The 15,671-nt window shown below is 42.0% G+C and overlaps 1 protein-coding gene across 1 annotated transcript in view; it reads left to right on the forward strand.

The window, feature by feature from the left end:
- The window catches only part of KIF26B (kinesin family member 26B), a 192,906-nt gene that overhangs the window by 74,254 nt on the left and 102,981 nt on the right, over window positions 1-15,671 (forward strand). The gene's annotated exons all lie outside the window — the stretch shown is intronic.

A 15,671-nucleotide genomic window follows, 5' to 3' on the forward strand; every position in this document is an offset into this window, starting at 1 on the left:
AAAGAATGCACATAAATGGTTACTGTTCATATCAAGACAGTGAAGTGCCAAGATTCCAAAGCATCTCTAACATTTTTTTAAACGTAAATTATATTTAGGGTTGCCATGTCCTTCCCAGCGGGGGTGGGTGGGAAGGAGCTTTCCAGGAGTGGGGTGGGGTGGGGTGATGTCACCGCATGCAATGTCTCCGGCGTGATGACATCATGCAGAAGTGATGTCATCACGTCAGGGCTGTTGCACGACAACACTCTGGTATTTTCGGCAAATAACTATGGTGGTTTAGAGTTTTGCCCAAAATACCAGAGCATTGCCATGCAACATCCCCAGCATTATGACATCACTTTTGCATGATGTCATCACATTGAGACATCACACCAGGTTGTGTTGGCCAGTGGCAGGCAGGAGCCTGCAAAATTGGGGGATCTCCTGCTCCCACCTGGGGGCTGGCAACCCTAATTTTATTCAGATTGCATGATAATCTCATAAACAGTTCAAACAGTATAACAATTATTATTTTTTTTATTTATAGTATAACAATTATTATAACAATACCAACGTTTACCATAGACGGCAATCCCCCCCGTGGTCACCTATTTGATATTTCTATTCAAGGTGACCCCTCTAATATACACCTTATTATGACATTGTTTAACTAATATGGCTTCTGTTAAAATTATGGAACCCCACAAATTCCATCTGAAGAGCTTCTAATGCATTATAACTATATGCGATTGTTGACATTTATTTCTAGAGGATATCCTCATGAGTATATTAACAAGCTGTAATAACTATTAGATGAAATGAATTTCTTCATTGCATCGTTTGATGTCAAATATTCTAAGACCGAAAACCATTGCTCCATAAAATCAGGTTTATCTAATTACATTGTTGATACCACTGCAATGACTTCATAATTCCAGGATCTGCCTCCAAATTCTCTTGGTCCTGTCAAGTGTCTAACAGAAGAATTCATAATCCTTTGTCTAGCCCTGTGATTGATGTTGCTAATGAATTTCACCCCAGTTGCACATTTTTTGGCAGAATGCATATCGAAGTAGCTGTACAACGCTGTGCTTTTAGGACAGTGTCCCCTGCACAATATCCAGAAAGTATAGCCACTTACCGTGTGCCACTTTCCTTCTTTAATCAGTAGCACCCTGGGTATAAAATAGCCTCAGAATAACTTCTCTTCTATTTGCATACTTTTATTAATTGTCTTGGGATTTGTAGGCAGTGGCTTCAACAAGACAGAAATAATGCTGGTTGGGAAAGCAGAAATCTTGAAGGATGCTGTGCTTCCCACTTTCAGTGAGGTTCAGCTGACCTTGTTGACTCAGTTAAGTGCCTAGGGGTTATACTGGATCCATCACTACTGATGGAGAAGTGTTAATGCAGCTGCAAAAAAAAAAATGCTTTCTTCCAGTTCACTCTAGCCTGGAGAATGGATCCCTAGCTTGACTTGGCCAATCTGGCCATCTGGATCCATGGCACAGTAACATCAATACTAGACTAGTGTAACACACTCTACATAGGCCTCCTCTTGAAGGCAACTCAGAGACTAGTTCAAGGGTGGCCAAACTGTGGCTTGGGAGCCACATGTGGCTCTATCACACCTATTGTGCGGCTCCCGGCAGGGTGGCTAGGGAGGCAAAAGGGAGCCATGTCTCCCCGATCTGTCTTCCCTTCTCCAGCCATTGCTCCTCTCCCTGGGTAAGCTTGAGGAGGGGAGGGGGGAGCAGAGAAAGAAAGCAACTTTAATTTTAAATGCATTATCAAAGCCTGCCCTGGGGTGCTGCTGGCGAGAAGGCTTTTGTCTCTTTAAATCCCTTATTCAAGCCAAGCCAGTTGGCATGGGGGGGCGGGGTTGGAGAAACACGTTTAAAGTTTCTTTCTTTCCATCTCTCTCTCTCTCTCTCTCTCTCCCCCGCCCCCCTCTCCCCCTTCCTACCCCCCCATTATCAATATATGTTATTACCCCTTTTGTTTTTGGCAGTCTCATTTAATTTGCATATTTCTCAATTAAAATATGTGTGTAATATTTGTATGTGTCTTGTGGCTCTCAAGCATCTGACGTTTATTCTATGTGGCTCTTATGTTAAGCAAGTTTGGCCCCCCCTGCTCTAGTTGGTACAGAACATTGGTTATTATCAGGAGGTAGGTTTATCATGCATATTACTCCCCTTCTGCAGTCACTCAGTTGACTGCCCATCAGTTACCAAGTTCAATTTAAGGTGTTGGCTATCACATACAAATCCCTTCATGGCCTTGGTCCCTCATATCTATAGGACTGCTGCTCTTCCATGACAGGTTTGCTCATCTGTGCAGTGCCTTCTGCAGGTGCCATCCTGCAAATGATTAAAATGTACACATGCATTCTTTATTCTGGCTCCCACCTTATGGAACGACCTGCCTGATGGTCAGGGTGGCTCCCACTCTCCTGGAATTCCACAAACTATGCAAAATTGAATTACCCAAGAGGGCATTTTTATATAGATAACAGAGCTTTACTATAATAAAATGGTTCAGAATGGTTTAATAAAGCAATAGGGATTGTGGACTGTAGTATTGTGTATAGTGCATACTATCTGTTGCTGTACCCTACTTTGTAATTTCTGCATCATTTAATATATCATGTTAATACTTAGGCTTTGTTTCAGTTTTGTTTCATATTTCTGCTTGGTTTCAGATTTCTGACATCCAAATACTATTGTATTGCTTATTGGATGTCCCGTCATATTGATTGCATTGATTTACACTGTGTAATCTGCCTTGAGTCTCAGTGAGAAAGGTGGGCTATAAATAACATAAATAAATAAATACACACTGTCGTGTAGTGGATCACACTGTTACTGGCTTTGTCATTCCTTTCTCTTTCCTTTATGGAAATGGTTATTAAAACGTTACTGCCATTCTTCAGGAATTCTTCTGTTCATTGTCTTTGCAGGATTAATAAAAAACAGATTCAGGGTGTAGCAGTTTGGGGGGCTTTTTGGAAGATGCAATGATGTCTTTCATCAATGAAAACTCAGACCCTAAGATTAACAACAAACAAAACTCAAATCTTTCACCTGGATAAGTTTGGCTTTTTTGTATTACTGTGGTGATTTTAAGGGACAGTAGAAATTGTGTGTGTGTGTGTGTGTGTGTGTGTGTTAAGTGCCGTAAAGTCACTTCCGACTTAAGACAACCCTATGAAATAATGACCTCCAAAACATCCTATCGTTAACAGCCTTGCTCAGGTCTTGAAAACTGAGAGCTGTGACATCCTTTAGTGAGTCAATCCATCTTATGTTGGGTCTTCCTGTTATTCAATTTTTTTAGTCATTTTGGCAGTCCATGATATCCATAAAATTCTTTTCCAGCACCACATTTCAAATGAATCAACTTTCTTCCTGTCAGTTTTCTTTATTGTTCAACTTTCTCACCTATACATAGTAATGGGGTATGAATTACCTTCACCTTGGTTGCCAGTGACACATCTGGGGTGTGCAATATTTTTCAAATCAGAATTTTTCAGTTCAGGTCTATTGGACCTCCCAAAAATTCGGGATTCCCGAAAAATCCTGGATCGCAATACCGGTATGGTATTCATGCAATCAGCATTGCTGACAGATGACCATCTAGCCCCTGTTTAAAAACCTCCAAAGAAGGAGAGCCCACTACCTCCTGTTCCCCTGAGGAAGCCAGTTCCACTAAGGAACTGCTCTGTCAGGAAATTTTCCCTAATGTTTAGCCAAAATGTCTTTTAATTTAGTTTCATTCCATTGGTTCTGGTCTGACCTGCTGGGGCAACAATAAACAACTCCACTCCATCCTCTATACTATTTGGTCAGAGTTTGTATTACAGCTACATCTTGCCGTACTATTAGAGCAACTCCATTTCTTCCATGTTTTTCATATCCAGAGTAAAAGACTTCATAATTTTCTGACTGAAAATGTCCTAATCCAGCCACTCCCAGAATTGCAATGTTTAGATGTTCCATTTCTTGTTTTACAATTCTGAGTTTACCTTGATTCATACTTCACATATTCCCACTTCCTATTATATGTGTTGAACAGCTTTGGACTTTCCTTTTCCATCCATTCACACCAACAACTGAACATTCATCTTTGTTGCTTCTGTGCAGGCGCACATGGGATCGCATTTGCGCAGGCCTGCCATGGAGGTCCCTTTTAAAGCTCTCTAGAAGGTTTGGGGAACTCAGCCCCCTTCTTTCATGGGTCGGCTCCTTCCCACCCAGCCAACACATGACAGGGCGAGCGCTCCTTCCCTCATCTTTGCTCTCTTCTGATTGTTGCAGGTTTTTCCTTCTTGTTTTTCTCTGATTATTCACTCTTCTCTCTCTTTGCTTCTTCATCTTATTTCATTTCTGTACTAAGGGGGAATTGGAAGGAGGACTTTAGTGTAAAGTTATGGCTCTATTTAAAAAAATGTGTGAAATGCAGCCTAAAAATGGCCCAGTCAGACGATCACAACCATGCTTCCAATGTCTTGGCAAAGCCCACCTCTCAGCTTGCTCTGTTTATCTCCAAAGCTTGCATGGATCGAGTTTCCGGGCAGAAAGTAACCCTTTGGGAGAAGGCTTTAGCAGCTCCAGGCAAAGATCAGATCCCATCTAAAGAGTCAGAACCAGACAGTTTGGCTTGTATGCCCCCTCAGGGTCAGTGCCGTCAGGCTCAATATCTGAACTGGACCACTGGTGGCTCCAAAGAAATCCTCTGTGGCGCATAGTGCCTTGGAACCACCACCACAAAAGAAAAAATCAAAGTCAAAACATAAAGCTTCACTTCGCTCCTCCACCCAACTGGGTAAGGATCCATTCCCCACCTGGTGAACTCAGACCCCCCTCTCCAAATTGCAGATGATCATCATCTCCTTCATCTGATTATGAGGTCATTGAGGTCACCCATCACTCTCCCTCAGAAGCTGAAGCCCCTCTAGCTAAACAGCACCATAAGTCCTCGGGGGACTCTGTGATCCTACAGTACTGGGGACCTCCACAATAGTTCTAATGTACTCCACCCATGTACTGGCCCATGCAGTGGGAGCAACAACGAGCACCTTCTGTGAAACCAAGCTCATAGCAGCTCCGTGCCCCCCATTGGCTCCATTCACCATGGACCCGAGCACTTTGGAATCAGACAGAGAGAAGCCTCTGTCTCTGGGCGGGAACCTATTCAGTTCCCGGACAGATGATGTCCTAGACCACATGCGAAAGAATAAGATCACTTCAAGTTCCCTTCTCATCATTGGTTCACCTGCCCAGACCCACAAAGTTCACTACTTTCCAAGTCTCTCCACTCATTTACAATCTTCAGAATCCTATCAGTACCTGTCTTCCTATTTCAAATCTTCCTTATGCACTTTGCCTCCATACCTGCAGGGCAAGAAGCATCAGGGTCATCTGTGTCCTAAGCAGGGCCGTGTTTCATATCATAAGGCTTCTGACAAGGATAAGCCTCAGTCCTGACTATCTTATCCAGTTTATCCCATTATCTCCCTGTTTGGGAGTCAGTTACTTCGGACACTTGGGTTCTTAGCATTGTTCAGCAAGGATAGTTCCTTCAGTTCTGTGTTCCACCTATTGTTTGTTCTCCTGTTTCCTCCCCATCCATACCTCCCCCAGAGTTACAGCAAGAGGTGCTACAGCCTTTGAATAAAGGGGTCATTGAGACTGTTCCATTGCATGAGACCAACTCGGGTTTTTATTCTTGCTACTTCTTAGTTGATAAGAAAGACGGTGGTAAATGCCTTATTCTGGACATAAGGGCCCTTAATAAGTTCCTCATGGTTCCTAAATTTTACATGACCATGGTACAGGAGGTTATAGGCCTGTTTCATTCCCGTAACTGGTTTGCTGTTATTGATCTTTAAAATGCCTACTTTCATATCACCATACACTCCAAATCTAGGAAGTTACTTCGCTTCCAGTGCAATCAGGCTTACTACTAGTATGCTGCCCTCCCTTTTGGTTTGGCCACTGCCCCAAGGGTGTTTACTAAGTTCATGTCAGCTGTAATTGCTCACCTATGTTTAAGGGGCTGCATTGTCTAGCTCTACCTGGATGATTGGCTTTTTTCCATGTCCTCCTCAGATCTACTAACTGACCACATCTCTCTAGCTGTTTCCACCCTGACTTGCTTGGGTCTCCAGATCAATTGGGATAAATCCATTTTATACTCAACTCAGTCCATCTTATTCATTGGTGCCCTCCTAGATGGTGACAGTGGCAAGGCCTTTCTCCCACAGAGTAGGGTAAGCCTCCATACAAACCATGGCTCAGAGGTCTACCTCCAATAGATTTCAGTCTTCTAAGTCTATACAGAGCTTTCTAGGCCTCATGGCCTCTACCACTGCTGTAGTCCCCTTTGGCTGATTATTCATGAGACCCCTTCAAAATTGGTCTCTAAGTTCACCAACATTCAATCAGACCCTCCCTGGCAGAAGGTCTCCATTCCTAGTGCCATAGTCCACTCCCTAGGGTGGTGGTCATCTTGGGATAATTTACTAGCTGGCTCCCTGTTTGAGATGCCCTTTCATGACCAGATTTATATGGACACATCCCTTTCTGGTTGGGGGGCTCACTGTGGTGCCCGTAGACTCAGTGGACCTTGGTCCATTTCTGAACAGGGCATGCATATTAAACTTCTGGAACTCAGGGTAGTCTCAGTCTTCCTCCGCTGCTTTGTTTTCTTTTACAGACCTAGTCTCTGACAAAAGGGTGCTAATTGCAACACCACAACAAAGTTCTACATAAACAAGCAGGGAGATATTGGCTCTTTCCCCCTCTGTTCAGAAGCTTTCCTACTTTGGCACTGGACCATCCAACATGCTATCTCCTTGGAGGCTATCCATACCAGGATGGGAAATGGGATAGTGGATACCCTCAGCAGAGGCAACATGTCTACTCACAAATGGTCTCTCAAGACTGATACCTACTTCCCATGTTCTGCCACTGGGGACAACCTCAGGTGGACCTGTTTGCCTCCTCTTCAAACGCCAAGTGCCCTCAGCTTTGTTCAATGGCAGGGGTGGATACTCATTCCCGAGGAGACCCTTTCCAGTTGATATGGCAAGGGGCTGTATTTGACACCTTTCCTCCAGTCCCCTTGCTAGGAAAGGTCCTCACCAGCTGCATTCTGATTGCACCTTTTTGGCCAAATAGAGTGGTTCCTGTCCCTGTATCCCTGTAGCAGACCTGCTCCATATAGGACCTCTCCTGGACCACAATATCCAGTCTCTACACCTAATAGCCTGTCTGATACACGATCCCTAGAATGGTTGGATAGGGTGGCACACGTGTCATTGTCCTTTAGGCATCCTTCAACAAGGACATTTTATGCTTCAAAATGGTCAAGGTTTTCCTCCTGGGTGGCTGCCCATCCTCCATGAGTTTTGCTCACTAAATCATATGTTTGGATATTTGTTACATGTGATGGATAGTGGCCTGCCTGCTACCACATTTCAGTCTTCCATGATGCCATTGAGGGTTCTGGGGTTTTTTTGGCCACCATTTCCAAAAATTCCTCAAGGGGTTATTTAACTTACACCCATCATCACCCCTTCCAGTTCCCCAGTGGAATCTTTCATTGGTGCTCTCTGCGCTAATGTTTAAGCCCTTTGAGCCCCTCGCCACATGTGACCTGTCTTTACTTTCCTGTAAGGTAGTGTTCCTTCTGGCAATCACTTTCACCTGGAGGGTAGGAGAACTTAAGGCCTTATGACCTACCCCTCCCTTTACCAGATTTCACTAGGATAAGGTGGTTCTCCACCCTAGCCTAGACTCCATGTTTTATCTTCCTCCAAGTTTTTATCTCCCTTACATGTTTCCCAGGACATAGTCCTGCCAGTGTCTTTCCCCTCTCCCACTTATGACAAAGAACTCTGCACACTTTTGATGTTCATAGGTTGTTCTTTTTTTATTTAGACTGTACTGTATCTTTGTGGAAAGAAGACAAACCAGCCTCCTCCCAAACCATCTCACATTGGGTTGTCAAGGCTATCTGACTGGCATATTCTGCTTCTGAAGTCGATTGTCCAGTCCATCTCAGAGCTCACTTGGCCAAGTCTCAGTCTTCCTCCACTGCTTTCCTCGGCAACGTCCCATGGACAGTATCTGCAAGGCAGCCACCTGGTCCTCCCCATTGACATTCATCAAGCACTATGCAATCGATGTTGATTCTAGACGGGATGCAGTTGTGGGGAAAGCGGTCTTCAGTCCTTATTTTGCTGAGTATCCCACACCCACCTCCTGCTGGTAAATGAGCCTGCTATTCTCCTATGTGGAACTGCACAGAAGCCATGAAGATGAAAACAGAGTTGCACTTACCTGTAACTGTTGATCATGAAGTGGTCTTCTGTGCAAGCACACATTCCTCCCTCCTTTCCCCACTGTGGGATCCTTGCGCTCATGGGGTTCTTCCAAGGTGGCGAGAAGGGACTGAGGGAAGGAGTGTTTGCTTTGCCCCATCACATGTCAGCTGGGCAGGAAGGAGCTGACCTGTGAAGAGAAGGGGCTGAGTGTTCCAAACCTTCTAGGCCTGCACAACTGTGGTCCCATGTGTGTCTGCACAGATCACGCAATGAACAACAGTTACAGGTAAATGCTATTCTCTTTTCTTTCAGCTTTAGTCCAATTGCGTCATTAAGAATATTGCTACTCATACTTGTCTTCAGCTTTTCCCCAACAGCTGATTGAGTGCCATCTGATCTGGAGGTCCTGTCTTTCAGAACTATATCTTCTGTTGGTTTTGGTAGTCTCATTGTCGGGGTTTTGAGGCAAGAGGTGATCAGAAGTGGTTTACCATTGCCTTTTTCTGCACAGTACTAAGCAAGATTAGCTGAAGTGTCACTGCTATTGTCAGTGGCAGATTGTCCGCCAGGGTCACCTTCCACTACTGCTGCTGCCCAGTAGCTACCCTTCAAGGATTTCTCCGCCTCCATCACCATTGGAGCTCTCCATTTTCTTCTGCTCCTTACGGTATTGCTCTCAGCTTCACTGACAGACACAAATAGCTTGCAGTCATTTCTCTTCTTAGTGTAAAACAATATATGTAGTGTTCAGATCTTAAAGAGATATCTAACCAAAGCAGTCCTGTAGCACTTTCTGAACATCTAAGTGCGACTTTGTAAGCAATATTGCTTTTCTCGAAAAGAGCACCTACACAGTATATGTAAGTGCTAGTTCCTCACGTCATAAACCAGGGTTTATGGAAAGGAAGATAAACAGGCTGGGTTTCTAGTCCCAAACTGTTCAGGGAGCACAGCCATGGCAGAGGAAGTGCACTTTTTAGCCTGTTCCTGCAAGACCAAGTCTGATGTGATAGTCAGGAACACTGAGCTCACTGTGTTTATGAGTGTGTTCATAGTGTGTATGTTTTCCAAAGATGTGGGTAGTGATGGGTCTGGCTGTAGACTAGCAATTTAAAAGGGTAAAGATTAATCCCTATAAAGGGCTTCCGGTCGGACTAAGATGGAGGACTGAAACACTTTCGCGATTGTGCGAAGTGAGCGACGGCCGCTTTTGACAGCTTGGGCAGTTTTTAGCCCAACGCATCGCTCCCCAGTGAGGGGGGGGGACAAGCAGGCAGCAGCGCCTAAGAGGGAGTGTGAGGTTGGTGTGATCCGGCTCCCGAAGGAGCCGTTTCATGCTTTGATCTCCTCCCCCGAAGAAGGCAAGTGCCAAGCAACTCTGCAGCGGCCGTTCGAGCCGGATTACCGGTTTAAGCTCTCTACCAGCCGACCTCTTGAAGATGGGCAACAACAGTAAGTGAAAAGAAGCAATGCGAAACCCGATTTGATCGTGCTAGATAACAATAAACGTGCCGCTTACCTGAACTGTGATAAGATAAAAATTGAAACAAGCGGTTGAGCGGGAAATGACCAAACATTCCCAGAAATCCGATTCCGGCAAAGAAAATAGTTGATTGAAGGCTTTAAAACAGTAAAAAAGAACATTGTTTAACATTCCTGCGGTGGGAATTGAGATATGTGCGCAGCCGAAAACCGAAACTGACGAACTGTATCGCGGGAGGAGCAGGCCGGTGTAACGAAAAAAATACTCCGAGGTGCTGGAACAGGAAGAGGAAGCCCTGAAAGAAGGGCTGAAGCCAACAGGAAGCCAACAGGAAGAGACTCGGAGCTACAAGAGAGCAGAACCGGAAGTGAGTGTATACGAACAGACGGGACCTGGAATACGGTAACCTGACCTACTCTATACCCGAATACCATAGAGAAGTTGCGCCCGACATTTTGAGGAGGACCTGACTTTAAATTTGACTTTAAACTTCTTTTAGAGGGTTTTTAAAAGCGAAAATAGAAGGGAATGGCTGATTGAAGGCTACCCTTTAGAAGAGACTGTTTGTTTGTGAATTTGCGCACCGCAGGAAAAGCACCAAAACGGAGACCAGAAGAGGACCGAAAAGAGCTGACTCTGATCCTGACGTTAAGCCAAAAGTGAGACCAAGAACTAATTCAACACCAACTAGGCTGACACCAACCCCCAAGATGTCAAAAGAGAGGGAGAAGGATAAGAAAGAGATGTATGCTGCCATGGAGGCAATGGAGAAAAGGATGCTGGAAGCAATACAAGCTATGGGAGAACAAAGTGAAAAAAGGATGGGGGAACAGATTGAAAAGCAACTGGAGGCACAAATGGCAAAGCAGACTCAGATTCATCTGAAACAACTTGAAGAGGTTCAGGAGAAGAACATAGCGGCAATTAAAGATTTGGTCACTACTGAGATAACTTCAATCAAGCAAGAAATAGAAGGAGTCAAAAAGGAGATTCAGGCTAATGCAACCAAAACTACGGAAGTGGAAGAGAAGATGCAACAAGTGGAAGAAAAACAGGATTCTTTGACTCAGCAATTTAGAAGATCAGAAACAATGATGGAGTTCAGAAGGATGCAAACCCATCTGAGATTCAGGGGCATTAAAGAGAAGGAAAATGAAGATATAAGAGATGAAATGATGAAGGCAATAACATCATATTTGGAAGAAGATGAAGGGACAATGGACTCTGATTTTGATTTGATATACAGAGTGAACTCCAGAATTGCAGAAAAGAAAAATTTACCAAGAGATGTTATTGTACAATTTGTAACAAGAACAACTACAGAAGATATTTTTAAGAAACAATTCACCGTCCCTTTTGAAATGGAAGGAAACAAGATTATGGTGATGAGAGAACTCCCCCGAGCAGTACTGCAAGACAGAAAAAGGTATAAGCCTTTGGTGGATAAACTGAGGACTTTGAATATTAGGTACAGATGGGAAATTCCACAAGGCTTATCCTTTACTTACAAAGGTGGGAGAGTCCAGATCAGGTCGGTGACGGATTTTTATAAATTTAAGGCGGACAATTCTGACGTCTTTGGAGAACTTTAAATTAAGAATCTACAATGGATTACAAATTGTTGTCATGGAACGTGAATGGATTAAATTCACCTAACAAGAGGAAAAGAATCAATTATTGGATACAAAAACAAAATTGTAACTTGATATGCTTGCAAGAAACTCATATTAGAAAACTGGATGCCAAATATTTAAAAAATGTTAAATTGGGATTAGAATTTTATTCCTCGGCCTTAAATAAGAAAAAAGGTGTGGTGATATATGTGAAAAAGGATTTACAACCTAAAGAAATTTTCAAAGATTTGGAAGGAAGATATGTGGGTGTGGAAGTGATGATTCAACAGAAAAAGACACTGGTGGTCAATATATACGCACCCAATGGAGCAAAAGAAAAGTTCTTTAAGGACTTAACTGAACACCTACAAGGACAAACTTATGATCAAGTTATTTTGGCCGGAGACTTTAATGGAACTATAGATCGGCTGGATAGACAATCACAAAAAGGCAACGAAATTAGTGGAAAATTGCCAAAGAACTTTTTTGAACTAGTCAAACAGGAAAAACTAGAAGATGTGTGGAGGAAATGGAACCCAACGCAGAAAGATTTTACTTTTTATTCCAATAGACATTGCTCTTTTTCCAGAATTGATATGATTTGGATGTCAGAAGAATTGTCAATGAAAACACAAAAAATAGAAATCCTGCCTAGATGTAACTCGGATCACAACCCTGTTTTGTGGACCTCTACTGAAAGGAATAAATCCTTTCTTTGGAGAATAAATGAAGATTTGTTGGATAAAAAAGGTGTTATGGAAATGTTAAAAGAAGAAACAAAACAATATTTCCAACAAAATCTGAATAAAGAGACTTCAATACAGGTAGTGTGGGACGCTTACAAAGCTGTGATGAGAGGGATTCTCATCTCACAAAATGTGAAGCAAAAGAAGGAAAAACTTCAAAGGCAAGTGGAAGTATTGGAACAAATAGCCCAAAAAGAAAAAGAACTGAAGAAGAAACCGGGGAAAAAGAAGATTATTAGAGAACTACAGTTGCTGAAAGAACAGCTGAATGATTTTTTGAACCAAGAGCTTTATTGGAATTTAAAGAAGTTACAACAGAAATCTTTTGAAGGGGCGAATAAACCGGGGAAATATCTAGCTTGGCAACTCAAAGCAAGAAAAGAAAGAAGAATGATAACCAAAATTATAGAAGAAGGAAAAGAATTCGTTGACCCTAATGGTATAAAGAGAAGTTTCTTCAAGTATTATGCTAAATTGTTTCAAGCAAATAGAATTGATCTTGAGAAGATTGAAAGATATTTAGAAGAGATTCCACTATCCAAAATAAGCAAAGAGTTTAAAGATTTACTAAATGGGCCAATCCAAACAGAGGAAGTGAGGAAGGCAATTGAAGAAGCGAAGTTGGGGAAGGCGCCAGGGCCGGACGGATTTACCGCGAAGTTTTATAAAAAAATGAAAGAGGAACTTGTCCCGGCCCTGGAAGCTTTATCCAACGACATACGGATGTGCAAGAAAGTGCCAGACTCATGGAAAGAGGCAATCATTTCATTGATACCAAAGGAAGGCCAAGAACTAACGAATGTAAAGAACTACAGGCCAATTTCTCTCCTAAATAATGACTATAAGATCTTTGCAAAAATTATTGCAGAAAGAGTGAAAAACTACTTACAAACAGTGATTTCAGAAGATCAAGCGGGCTTTCTGCCAAAAAGACAAATTCGAGATAATGTAAGAATAGTAATGGACGCAGTGGAATACTATGAAAAGCACCCTGAAAAAGAGGTAACTTTTTTGTTTGTGGATGCGGAAAAAGCATTTGACAATCTTAATTGGAAGTTTATGTTACAGATGATGGAAAAAATTGATACGGGACAACAGTTCAGAAATTGTATTGAAGCTATCTATTCGGAACAAAGAGCTACACTGAATGTAAATAAAGAATTGACCGATAGCTTCAAGGTACAGAAAGGTACTCGGCAGGGTTGTCCCTTGTCACCGCTATTGTTCATTTGGGTGTTGGAGGTACTTTTACAAAAAATACAACAAGATCAAGAGATTAAGGGTTTGACACATAAAGGTTTTAAATATAAATACCGTGCTTTTGCAGATGACGTAATGTTTATTGTGGAAAACCCGACGGAAGAGTTACCGTTACTATTTCAAAAAATAAAAGATTTTGGAGAATTGGCAGGATTTTATGTAAACAAGAATAAAACGAAGCTTATTTGCAAAAATATGACGAAACAAAAACAAGTGGAACTACAAAATTTGGTACAATGTGAAGTGGTAAAGAAGACGAAATACTTAGGCATTGAGTTAACTGCAAAGAATATAGACTTATATAAGAACAATTATGAAAAACTATGGGCTAAGTTAACCCAAGACTTTAAGAAATGGGACAAAATGAACTTGTCACTGATGGGAAGAATTTCAGTTATAAAAATGAATGTCCTACCACGTTTGATGTTCCTGTTCCAAACAATACCAATACTTAGTAAGACAGATTTGCTGCAAAGGTGGCAACAAGAACTATCAAAGTTTGTTTGGGCAGGCAAGAAACCGAGAATTAAGATGAAAATACTTTGTGATGCCAAGGACAGAGGTGGACTACAGCTACCAAATCTCAGATTATATTATGAAGCGGTTTGTATGACCTGGTTGAAGCAATGGGTGAAATTAGAAAATGATAAGCTATTGGGGTTAGAAGGTCATGATTGTAGATTTGGTTGGCATGCATATTTATGGTATGACAAAACAAAAATGGATAGCTTTTTTAAGCATCATGTGGTAAGAAAAGCATTATTTGTGGTATGGATGAGATATAAAAAATATTTTGGTGATGTAAGGCCACTTTGGATTGTACCAGTGGAAGTGTTAACATCTTACTCAAGACGTAGAGACAAAGATTGGTTGCTGTATAAAGACATAATAAAAAAAGAGGGAACAGAATGGGTAATGAAAAAGCAGAATGAAATTGAATATGAATATGAATGGTTGAAATACATGCAGATCTCTGACCTTTTTAGGTCAGACAAAAGAAATTATGGTTTTAGAGAGGAAAAAAATGAAATGGAAAAGGTATGGGAGAGTGGAGGGGGAAAAGATATCTCTAAAATGTATAAAGTGTTGTTAAAATGGTATACAGAAGATGAGACTGTGAAAGAGCAAATGTTAAAATGGGCAATAAATATGAACAAGGAAATTGACATAGAAACCTGGGAATATTTGTGGAAAAATGCTATTAAGATATCACCCTGTACCAATGTTAGAGAGAATTGTTACAAAATGATGTATAGGTGGTATATGACCCCAAAGAAAATTGCAAATATGAACCAGAATATGTCAAATAAATGTTGGAAATGTAAAAAACATGAGGGCTCATTTTACCATATGTGGTGGACTTGTGAAAAAGCTACACTCTTTTGGACAAAAGTCCACAAAGAAATGCAAAAGCCTCCTCCTGGCTGAATGAGGGCTGGAAGCAGGGGGCGGGGCTTTGTCATGTGCCCCGCCCCCTGCACCTCACCCGGGGAAACTGTGTTCCCCCGCGTTCCCCCCCCCGAAATGACCTCTGCCTATAAATATAAACTTCTGTGGGACCCAGAATATCTCTTAAGGGGTTTTACCAAGATTCTTCAAAGTTCAAGAAGTACAGAAGTTACATTTGGGTGCCATCATATTTCTGTTCTTCTCACCTCCAACAAAATCCTCTTCTGTTACCACTCTGCCAATGTTGTTTCTCAGTTCTCCCTGGCACTTACTAGTTCTGCTTCATCATTCCCATCACAGCAGCCCAGTATGCATTAGCTGTTGCTTCTCCCAGTTTCCTTCTCCACCCCATACTTATTCATGTAACTTGGGGGGGGGCGAATGAAAGTAGGCCATTTAACTTATATGTTTAGCATTCTGTTTGTGAATTTGTTACTGTGCTAAATATACCTGCAGAACCCAATTCTGTAGTTCAAGTTTAAATACCAGCTTGAGCTTGTTATTTTGGTCCCCTCGACTAGAAAGCCTCTGTTGCTATGGGTTCTTCTCACTCCAGTGGTTATGCAACTGTCAGTAGGGAGACACGGACTCCAAAGTGTTACTGATATGAATTAAGCTATTTGTAATCTTACCCCATATGAATTACTTACTAAATGAAATCTTGTCACCATTAACTCATAGGAATTAACAGAGCAATTTAATGCAATTTACTGCACTGACTCTCTTAAAGAAAGAAATAATGAAACAATGAAACAGTTAAAACTGGTACACATATTCAGGGGAAATTTCGTTTCATGTATGAACCC

The sequence above is a fragment of the Gekko japonicus genome, unplaced genomic scaffold, assembly GCF_001447785.1.
Source record: "Gekko japonicus isolate JY-2015 unplaced genomic scaffold, Gekko_japonicus_V1.1 scaffold1103, whole genome shotgun sequence".
Lineage (NCBI taxonomy): Eukaryota > Metazoa > Chordata > Lepidosauria > Squamata > Gekkonidae > Gekko > Gekko japonicus.